This window comes from Dipteris shenzhenensis, chromosome 15, assembly GCF_047967505.1.
Source record: "Dipteris shenzhenensis isolate YYH24624 ecotype China chromosome 15, Dip_SZ_1.0, whole genome shotgun sequence".
Classification (NCBI taxonomy): domain Eukaryota; kingdom Viridiplantae; phylum Streptophyta; class Polypodiopsida; order Gleicheniales; family Dipteridaceae; genus Dipteris; species Dipteris shenzhenensis.
This window is the reverse complement of record NC_141610.1, coordinates 51,982,158-51,994,067: the sequence shown is the minus strand read 5'-3', so window position 1 is coordinate 51,994,067 and position 11,910 is coordinate 51,982,158.

The window sequence follows — 11,910 nt, the reverse complement described above, 5'->3', positions numbered from 1 at the left end:
GGCAAAAAGGGGGTTGAGTGTAGCTCAAAACACTGTCCCCGGGCTCGAGTTCCTTGGACCAAATTCTTCCAGACCTCAAGTGCATGTATAAGATTTCCATAGAGGTACACTTTGGCTCAAATTTAATTTTGTATTTTTTTACTCTACCAAAGCTATCCCCACAGGCATAGGGATAGAACTAAGGCGACGGGCATAGGGATAGAAAGTTGACATGTGTCAGCAAGATGGAGTGTAGACGGTATGCCCACAATTGTGGGGTTACCGCTAACGGTACAGGCGGCGAGATACTCTGGTCGACGGGATGTGATTATAGATGACTGTAGGGCTAGCTGAAAGACAACAGGCGTAGGGATAGCCCTCGAGAGATGGTTGACAGGTTATCTGTCTCAGCGGGATGTAAGTATGGTGATGGATGTGGGGTTGACAATAAGCCGCCAGGTCATGGGAAGTATGGTGATGGATGTGGGGTTGATAGTAAGCCGCCAAGTCATGGGCATAAGCTCAAGACCATGGGTCAACACCTATCAGATCGATGGGATAGCAGGTTTTAACACTTATTAATTAGGGTGGTAGGCTAGACAATAGTCAGAAGTTAGGTCATGGGGACGGGGGCTAAGCCAATGAGTCAACGAAGGTTTGACTATGGGGATAGCACTATGGCGATGGGTCGGCAGGATAGCACTATGGCGATGACCTGTGGGCATAGGAAAAGTTTGAGAGCACAAATTTCACCGACTTTTGTTTGTTAATTTTTAGTGATTTTTAATTTTTTGTTCCAACTCTGAGTGTTTGTGGGTGCTACGCACTACATATACTAAACAAAAAAGAGCAAAAAACATCAACTTTTGGTGCATGAATGAGAAATTCCTACAAGTGGGGCTGTCCACCCTCAAGAACCATTTCAAAATTCAGCTTCCATCTCCATTTTTTGGTGTTCTTGGTGGAGTTTGCTATCACACATACCTTAGCAATCTTCTAAACTACCTTTCTATCACTTCCAAACACTAACAAACATAAAAAACAAGCTTCCCATGATAAAAAATGCTTTCCAACAGAAAATGACTGTTTTTCACCTTTTTTTCATCCACACACACACACTTCTTTAGTCATTCCTCTCCTACAAGTCCACTATCACAACTCCAAGTTAAATGTGAAACAATGAGAAATGGGTAAAGGATGAGACAAGGCAAGTGCAATGCAAAAGCATCAATTGAACTCCCCAACAACGGTGCCAAAAATGTGTAGTCTCAACGGTGACTCACGTGTCATGGGGATCTTGAAGAAATGCCATCGGAGCCTCACTCCAAGCTACTCCTTGTAAGAGCAAACGAGCCATCTGCATGTGTCACTCAAGCGGCTTTTGGATTGTTGCAATGTGTTTCCATGAGAGAAAGAGGGAAGGGGGAGAAGGGAGGGGAGAAGGAGAAGGGAAGAAGAGAGGGGAGAAGGGAGGGAGAAGGAGGAGGGAAGGAGAGAGTGAAGGGGGATGAGTGGCAAACACAAAGGCACTACAAGGGAAACAAGAGAACACCCAAAGACACTCTTGGAGGAGAAGAGGGAGCTTGTATTCCAAACTTGTGCATACAATGATGAAGACCAAAGGTAACCATTTGGTATTTTATACATTTCCTTTTTACACTCTTTCTCCCTTTACATTCACAAGGCTCTTGGGCCCATATGGTACCTAGGCATCTTCTCTATCCTTTCCTTCCCTCTTTTTATTGCAGCTCTTCTTCTTACGCTTCTTCGTGTGTCAAAAGAAGGACGTGTGTTAACCATATAATAGCGTTTGGTACAATCCTGGAATGAGGAGGTGCTCCTACTAGGGCATTTGAGACAAACCTAGCATTAGGAGGTGCCCCTACCAAAGTCCCAAATAGCGCTTGTGTTAACCTCACCCATCTAGGTGGTCCCGACGCTTGCCTTTGTCCTAAGCCATTTGAGGCTCAAAACCCAGATGGTGAGGTCGATCTTGAGCCATTTGTGGCGTAAAATCCATATGGCCCATGACTGTGCTCCATGGATGTGGCCTTTAAAGTAAATCATGAAGCCTAATCACCTCTAATCACTCATTACCATGCATTATGTGGCTATACCATGCATTCTGTGGCTGTGGTTGTTAACATGCCCCTCTTTCAATTGTTGAGGTATCCTCAAATCAGTCGCGCTAGAGGTGGGTGGAGAGGACCCTGCATAGTAGTCTAATTGGTGGGGGGTGATTTGGGTGAAGTACTAGCACAACTTCCAAAAGTGGGTGGCATGCATGTCCTCGTACATGCAAATGTGATGGCCATGGAGGTGGCAGACTTGAAGGTAGAGGCAGAGGTCTTAGAACTAAGAGGGGCTGATGTCAAGGTTGAAGACAATTTGGTTGTTGAGATTATAGAGCTTGTTGTTAATCAACTGTGGGCGGGGAGATCACAGAGGAGCTAGATGACAAAACATGAAGAGGGGAGAGGAGAAGAGTGGAGATGAGGAGAGAGGGCACAGCTAGAGAGCACACCACAAATGACTAACTATACACTAGATTTAGTTGAAAAAATAGAATATATACAAACCCTTTTAGGGTTAGGGTTAGGGGATCTAACCCTTTCCTTTATAGCACTCTATAAGGTTAGTGCTATGCACATATGATCACATGATGGTGCTATGCACACATGATCACATGATGTTGAGCGGTAACTCTCAACACCTTCCCTCAAGATCAACATCATGAAGTAGGCCTTCCCTCAAGATGATGATTCTGGGGAATCGAAGAAGGACTGAGCATTACATTCCATCACACCCCTTTAATGGGAATGTCTTTCCTCTGCGTCAAACCATGACAAAATATGAAGAGGGGAGAGGAGAAGAGTGGAGATGAGGAGAGAGGGCACATCTAGAAAGCACACCACAAATGAGTAACTGTACTTTACTTTGTATACCCATTTGTTTGCTATGGCCTTCTTTCCTAGTGGAAGGTCGCATAATTCCCAAGTGTTATACAAAGCATCCATTTCTTCATTCATAGCAGTTTGCCATTTTGGCTTGTTTACTACGTCTTCGAAGTACACTGGCTCTTCTGTAGCCATGACGGTAGTCATAAGAGCATAGTTGGTGGTTTCCACCTGAATTGCTTTGCCTTTCTGAGCATATGTCACGGCTGGAGGTCTGCTTTCCCTAGTAGGCCGTCTGAGCTGCTGTGGCTCTGCTTGGGGTGTTGTTGGCAATTTTTGCTCTTCTTCATCAACCTGTTCTATAGATGACTGTGAAGTCGATGCTTCTATCTCCTGTGTAGGTGAAGTTTTCCATTCTGATTCCTCATCAAAGATTACATCTCTAGAGATAATGACTTTGCGATTGATGGGATCATACAATTTGTAAGCTTTGCTTTCTTCACTATAGCCAACCATGATGCATTTGCGTGACTTCGCATCCAATTTTCTGCGATGATCATCATGTATGTGGGCATATGCTATGCAACCAAATATGCAGAGATGCCCAATGCATGGCTTGTGTCCAGTGAATGCTTCATAGAGAGTCATACCCTATATTGGTTTGGTAGGAAGCCGATTAAGCGCAAGTAGTTTGCTGAAGCTATTGCTTCTGCCCAATACTAATTCAGAAGATGCTTTTCACTAAGCATTGCTCTAGCACTATCTGCTAAAGTCCCATTCTTCCTTTCAGCTCTTGCATTTTGCTGAGGAGTATCTGCACATGTGAATTGTCTTTGAATGCCATGATTTTTACAAAAGTTCATGAATGCTGAAGACATGTATTCACCTCCTCTATTTGATCTCATGACCTTGATCTTTCTGCCTGTCTGGTTTTCTACCACGGCTTTGAATTCTTGAAATCTAGAAAACACTTCAGATTTCTCTTTCAGAAAATAGACCCAACAATATCTACTGTAGTCATCGATGAAGGTCAAGTAGTAAAGTGAACCATTGATGCTGCGGATCTGCTGGACATAACCCCATACATTTGTATGAATCAAATCAAGAATACCTCATGCACGAGAGGTACTTCTAACAAAGTTGGTTCGCTTTTGTTTGCCGAAGCATCTTGCTTCACAAACTTTTCCAAGAAACTGTAGCTTCGGAATCCCAATAGCCATATTCTCATTCCTGAGATCTAACAAGTACTTGAAGTTGACATGACCATATCTGCTGTGCCATTTTGCAGATAGTGGCATCTATTGCATTTGAGCTGACATGGCATGCTTATCTGGTACTGTAGCTAGCATTCTGTATAAGCGTCCTTCCTTGACACCTTTTACTACTAGTTGACATCTTTTAGATTTGTCTCTGATAGTGAATTCATCACTGTCGAAGATGACTTTGTTATTGTGTTCCGTCATTTGACCTACTGACAAAAGGTCCTTGCTGAGCTTCGGAACATAGAGCACATCTTTGACTAATCCTTTTGTACCAGTGAAATTGTTCATAGGGATAACACCTGTCCCTTGAACTAGATTCGGTGTATTGTCTGCTGTGTAGATGACATTCTTCTGACCTTCTAATGGTTTCATCTCTATAAACCATTCTTGATGATTTGTCATATGAGATGATGCACCGATGTCGATGTACCAAGGATCCTATTCCACTTGGTCGACTTGATAGATGTAATCCTCTTTGGAATTGAAATCAGTGTCTAGGTACACTGTATCAATCTGATGCAATTCTTCACTTGCAAGAAACATATTTCCATGTTCATTTGCAAAATGACTGTGACTAGAATGTCCACCATGATGATTTCCTCTTCCTCGGGAATTCCCTCGATTATTGCTAGATTGACCGCCTTGGTTGTATTGCTTCTTGCGGAAATCTCTTTCATAGTGTCCAAACTTGTGACAATAGTTGCACTGAATGTTTGACACATTGGTGGATGCATTCCCTCGTCCTTGAAATCTTCCTCGGTTGGAATGATTTCCTCTTTGTTGATTCTAATTTTGTTGAGGATGATGCTGATGCTGATGTTGATGTTGATGCTGACTTTGATTTTGTTGATGATGACCACTTTTCTGGTATGATCTACCTTTGTTTCTGTCTTTGCCTCTGCTTCTGTCTGAAGCTGTGAATGCATGATCATTAGAATGACCTTTACGTGCTTGAATTGCTTGAGTCCTAAGTTCTTCACCAAGTAGAACTGACTGAAGTTCTTCTAGTGTTGGAATTTGCCGTCGAATTGCATTACTTTGGACTAGATTCTCTTATCCTTCTCCTAGTCCATTCAGAATGACTTGAACCATTTCTGCGGGGTTCATAGTCTCTCCTACTGCTGCAAGTTGATTGTTGTAGTCTTTTATGCGGAGTACATAAGCATGACCGGTTTCACTACTATTGCAGAAACTCAGGTTGATCTGGTTTCTCAAGGTTAGAATCCTGGATGTGTTCTTGGACTCGTAGAGAGCGGCGAACATATCCCATGCTTCTTTTGATGTCTTGACTGTGTTGAGCTGTCTTAGCATGACATCTTGCACATTCTGCTTGATCGGGTGATAGGCATACTTGTCTTTCTTATCCCATTCTGCTTGAGCTCGGGCAATGGCAGGATCTGCTACTGGTGTGGAAACTGTTTGTGTAGATGTAGATCCCGATGTAGATTCTGTTGCTGGTGCTGTGACAACAGATGGAGTAGAGCTACTAGTAGCTGGATCAGCCAATGGTCTATGTGTAGACCCATCGACATACTCCCATTTGTCCTGAAGCACAAGAATGGTCTCCATTCAGTATTTCCATGTACCATAATTGGAGTTGTCTAACTTAGCAGATGACTCTAGATTGAGGTTGCTAGTCGACATGGTGCAAGAAATGTACTCAGAAGTGTCGTGAAGATCTCTATATGAATCAACTGCAAATACACTGAATATGCCAAGTGAAATCTCTGAACCGTCGTTGAAGATAGAACTATAGTATATAAAATCTGATCTGTATTACAAGGCTTGTGGCAATGATGTCGGGAATAGCCAAGAGGCTTTACAAGGCTGAAATGATGTGCACGATGCTGTGAAATAGCAGAATAGGATTTACAATGGTGGCATGTGTGTGTGAAATCAAATGCTATCTGCCCATTGAATCAATCTGCAATATGCCTCTGAACTCTGAAGTCTGCTCACTGAACTGATGAACGTAAGGTTTCAAGTAATGTAATGATGTGAAACTATATGTGAGCATATGGACTGACTCCGAGTAGGTACCAGTCAGGAATTTCGGGCATGGCTTAGATTGGCAACTTGGGGAAATTCAAAGCGTCCCCTCTATGGTGATCTAGTCTACTCTGATCTAGATCTAAACCAACCGTTGATCGATGAAAGAATAGCAAATAATTACTTTTCTTTTGTTCTTTTTAAGTGCTGGGTCAGATGCGTCGATGTAGAGGCAAGTGTGCATGAAGGAAGTGGTTTTTTTGGCAAGGCTCAAATGTGAGTGTAAGTTGTGCCGAAATGTGCGCATGATGTGATTAGCACGTAGAGCATGAAAAAACGAGCGACTTTCCTTTCTGGAGCACCCTCAAATTCTTCCTGGATTAAGAGATACGACTTGATCTAGGTGGAGGGGCAAAAGGAGTGCAAATGTGCTCAATGATGATGTGTCATTGTGAGTCACATGCAGTGATGATGTGGCACTGTGCCTAGCAACAGGTGTGCCAGTGGAGCCCTGTGCTGAGGTGGCAGCTGTGTGCACAGTGTGTGCCTGACAAGGGACTGTGCCTACAGAGGGTCAGTGCTGAGGGCACAAATGATGTCAGCAAGCTTTCTAAACATCAGAGCTCTTAGCACGATCCATCACCTTTAGTGCGATCTATCATCTTTAGCACGGCAAATCACCTTCAATGTGATGCACCATCTTCAATATGGTCGTTTTGTTACCATAATCAGCATGGTCTTTCTCTTTCACTGCCATCTCCAACATGGTCATGGATCTTCAGTATCCACCAATCACATCCAATGATAGGATTGTAGAAGCTAGTACATGGGGTGAACGTCACGCCAGTGAAGTTACGAGTCAAATGACTATCCTACCGGATCACACTCTATAGGATACTGTTAGAAATCACCCAGCAGAGGATACGCACAGTGGAAGACTAGTAGAATTGCCCAGGAGCTCACACAGTGTGCGTGTGGGGCGTGGAATCACAACTGAGGATTTTCGTCAATGAAGTTCAAGTCGTGTGCAAGAAGCTAGCTATGGAGCTTCAACCAAGCTGTTGTGGAGGAGGCAATGCGCTGGAGGGAGTCTCGGATTTTGCTGCTCATTGGTCGAGTAGCTGCATGGGCTCTGGCGGATGGCACTGTGCTATGAGGGCTGAGTCGATGGGAAGCCGCAGTGCCTTGCTGAAGTTCACGCTACATGGAGGCTGCGTATGGAGCTCGGAGATCCACTCATAGGAGCTTCTGAGCTTTATGGTTGATGAGTCAAGAGCTCCGCCAGTGGGTCGTTGCAGTTGGTCATCGAGGAGCCGTCGGTAGGCTGGCTGTTTAGGCTTGCTGGAGCAGCTATGGAGAAGGAGCCGGTGCTACAACATTCGGGTGATACAGGTACTGGAGTCCCGTGAACTCCAACAACTAGCTCTTGGAGTTTCGATCATATTCATTGAAGGATAAGTGCAGCTCGATGGAATAGTACGAGAGCCCTCTATAGGGAGCGCAAAAGAGATGGCGGCTAAGAGCTCTGCTGGTGTTGAAGTAGCGCAGTCACTGGAGACGTAGGGAGCTCTTGGCAGAGGCTGATGCTTTGTTGGTGAAGGGCTGAGCACGGGAGCTAGAGTAGTGAGCTATTAGGAGAGGCTTTTGTAAAATCTTGGCTCTTGTAGAGGCGGTTGTGGATGCGCTTACACTGCTCGTTGTTGGAGCTATCGATGGAGTCGTGCTTGCTGAGCGTGGAGTCGCTAGAGCATGGTGGCAAGGGTACTTGCTAGAGGGCATTGAAGCATGCTTTCGAGGGCAAGGCTATGGTGCTTCGTTGTGGGAAGCGTTGACTATAGAGTCGGCCATCTGTCATTGGAGACAGAATGCTAGGAGTCACAGGAGCTTCGTTGGAAAGCTATTGCTATTGGCCACTTTTGGCCGAGGTTATAGAGCCGATGTTGTTGGAGGTCCTCGTTGCTATGGGAGGCTTGGAGTATGTCATTGAAGAGGGAGGCTAATCTCTCTATTCTCTCTCTCAGAGAGTTCTAACAAACAAATCTCTCAATGAGAGGCATGAACATGAATCTCTCTCTCTCTTTCACACAATCTCTCATAGTGAATGTCTCTCAATTGGCCTCTCAATAGAAATCTCTCAAATCTCAATGAACAGAAATGGATGAGATTCATGGAAATCTCATGAACATAAGTCTCTCTCTCAATCAGAGTACCTTACAAAACTCAGAAATGTCTCTCTTGAAGCTCTCAAAGATGGAAATCACTCTCAAGAATCTCTCACACTATGAAGAACCACTCACTCTGACCGAAGAATGAACGGAAATCTCTTAAAGAAAATGGACAGAATTTGTTCTCAAATGGATGGAAATTTCTCTCAACGGAAGTGAAGGGAAGGATCTCACAATCACTCAAGAGAACTCTCAATCTCACAATCTCTCTCACACTCTCAAGAATCTCAATGCCTCAACGGAAGGCAAGGGAGCTCTGATACCATGACAAAATATGAAGAGGGGAGAGGAGAAGAGTGGAGATGAGGAGAGAGGGCACAGCTAGAGAGCACACCACAAATGACTAACTGTACACTAGATTTAGTTGAAAAAATAGAATATATACAAACCCTTTTAGGGTTAGGGTAAGGGGATCTAACCCTTTCCTTTATAGCACTCTATAAGGTTATTGCTATGCACATATGATCACGTGATGGTGCTATGCACACATGATCACATGATGTTGAGCGGTAACTCTCAACACTAGAGAATGAGGTGGTTGAAGTGGACCCCTGCAAACAAGCGTGGGGTCGAGAATAGTGTCATAAGTGTCAATGAATGACTAGAGGCAGAATCAAAATCCCTCCTAGGTCATTTCCTTGGGAAAATTGTACCTCAAAAGTTATACAAAATATTAGAGGCCTTTTGTTGGAGCTCGCAGAAGTGGTCCCACGTCCAGCACCATTCCATGGGCATGTACAAGGGGTGGATTCATCAGTCAACATGTGCATTGTGATAGTTGCATCAAAATTGCTCCTTCTTCAAAAAATCAATGTGCCAACGAGGTTGAAGGCCATCGTCAGATTCGGTGAGGGGGATAGGAGCATCGGGAGCGAGGTGGTACATGCTGCCTGTGCACTTCACATGGGTCCACTATGCCAGTCATTAAAGGACTGGGTAATAAATTGGGTAAGGGGGCGAACTTCCATAATTTTGTAGAGGTGGAGGCGAAACATAATTTTGTGGAGGTGGAGGCTAGAGCCTTGGAGTTGTGTCTTCCAGTCACTACTACACACGGGCCCTATTTTGATGCTTAAGCTCTGATGTTTAGCATGCATGGGACACTAATCATCACAATAACCAAAGCGAGATTTGTTAAGTGTCGCTATATAGCGACTTTAGGCAAGCGTCGCTATATAGCGACATTTAAAGAGCGTTGCTATATAGCGACACTTATTAGACTTGTAAATGGTTGCTATATAGTGACACTTGTTAGACTTGTGAATGGTTGCTATATAGCGACACTAAGATAGTTTCCTATAGCAATGTTTTATAAAGAGTGTTTTTTCCCATACCGACCTTAAAAGATAGTTTTTCCCAATGACAAAATTTTTTTCCTTTTCATACATGTTTGTTTTTCCCAATGACAATTTTTTTTTCCTTTTCATACATGTTTGAGCCTTTGAGAGAATAAAAGTACAAGAGCATGTACATCAAGCCTTTGAAGCTCATATATTCATGTCCAAGTTTGAGATGAAAAAAATCAATGAAGAGCATTTACATCAACGGCTTCTGATCCAAGTCTAACACGCCAAACAAGTCTATCTCTAACTCTATACTGAGTTGATCTCCTATATCATCATCGTACTCTAGCATCGTACGTTCACCTAAGAGTACTTGATCATCTTCTTCAATAAAGTGTGGTGATTCTTGATGATCGTCATCTTCTTCCTCAATATCGGGATCTCCATCTTCCTCCCATACGATGTCATTATGCGCATCTTCCTCTTGGCTCATATTGTGATCTTCATTTGCTTCGCTAGATCCATATGGATCAATTGGATCCGGCATTGGTAGTGGCATCTCCATATCCACGTCTCTATCTTCAAAAATTTGCTTACTTCGTGGTGCAACTTGGATCATGTACCACCATCTTGGTCAGAACGATCCGGATGAAAAACCACCTATATTGAAGATGGGTGCCAAATGCCATCAATTATATATATGAAATTATGCTTAAGTACATGTATCAATGGATCTTTAAAAACGAAAGCTTCGATTAATTAAATTATTAGTATGCACCTGCTCACGCAATGCTCGGGAAGAACAAAAGTATCACTTTCATCGGTCCAAAGCTTGGTGGAGTCTATTGCAAAGAAACCGCTACTGTCTTTTCTCACTATCGCATGGGGACCATTGTAAATAGTTCTAAACCATTTTACATAAAAAAAGAAAATACTAAATCGTCTGAAATCAATTTCATAGATTTCGCATATGGTTCCACAATAATCCAACTGTGAGGAGAGAAGATTGGTATCCGAAGCACTTGCTCGGCTATCTTGTGTGAAGTTAGTCATGACTCCACAATCATACGTGACTCTCTTTGAATCGATGCGTTCCACGCAAAAATGTCGTCCATATGACCATAATGCACTGTACTTTTTGTACTACAAAAGAGCATCATTAAAACAATGAAGATGCATCTATTTTATAGCGAATATTTCCACAAATAATCACTTAATTATGTCAAGAGGTAAGAAACTTACATGCATCATACATCTAGATGATAACTCTCGCTCGCGTTCATTTATTGTCTCTCCATCACATTTGGCTTTACGTAGAGCCACAATCAAGTGACATGTGAGTGGGGAGAAGGGCGAGATCCCGTGGATATGGTTGCGATCGCCTATACATTACTCTGAATCTCATCCTTGCATTTATTCTTTTTGCTTTGGCCGCTTCATATCTCTCAATCCACTTCTGCATCTATATTGAGGATACAAAACTTATTGAATTTCTCCATTTGCTCTTTGCTCATCTTTCTTTCAATCCCTTTTCCTTGGGGAACCTCGCCAACGATGCGATCATCATCCTTGTTATGCCAAGCTTGCGGCATATCGGGATCCGTGGATGTAAGAAACTCTGTGATATATACTAATGACTCTTGCACAAGCCATCCCTCTGCCATGCTTGCTTCTGGTCTTGCTCTGTCTTACAAATCCCTTCAAAGTTTTCATAAACTGCTCGAGAAAAAACATCCACCGACTATGAACGGTACCTACAATGGCCACCTCATCAACTATGTGCATAAGGAAGTGCACTTGAGTTGTCATAATGCTCGAGGGAAAGTGCTTCTCAAGCAAGCATACGGCTTCTATGGATTCCACCCTAGCCTTCTTGATGCTCAATATGGAGATCTCTTTTTGAGATATCCACCTATTTCACATGCCCATGTAAGATATATTCATAATCAGTCTAAAGATTATTCAGATTAAATTGAAGAAAATGCAATCAATGCGATTTGATAATAAGCATACCTCACAATACCACTGATATTGAATATAACATTTCTAACATCTTCTTGTAAGCACCCTTTTATTGTAATTGGGAGGATGAACTATCAAAGCAACAAAGAAATCATGTCAATAATATAACATAATCATAATTACACTAATGCATCACGATTATCGGTACACTAATCCTACAACTTAGAATACCTGTAAGACCTTGTGCCAATCATGGGACTTGAGCCCACTAAGCTTATTGTCCTTTGAAAATGCTCCTTTCAAGCAACGCATG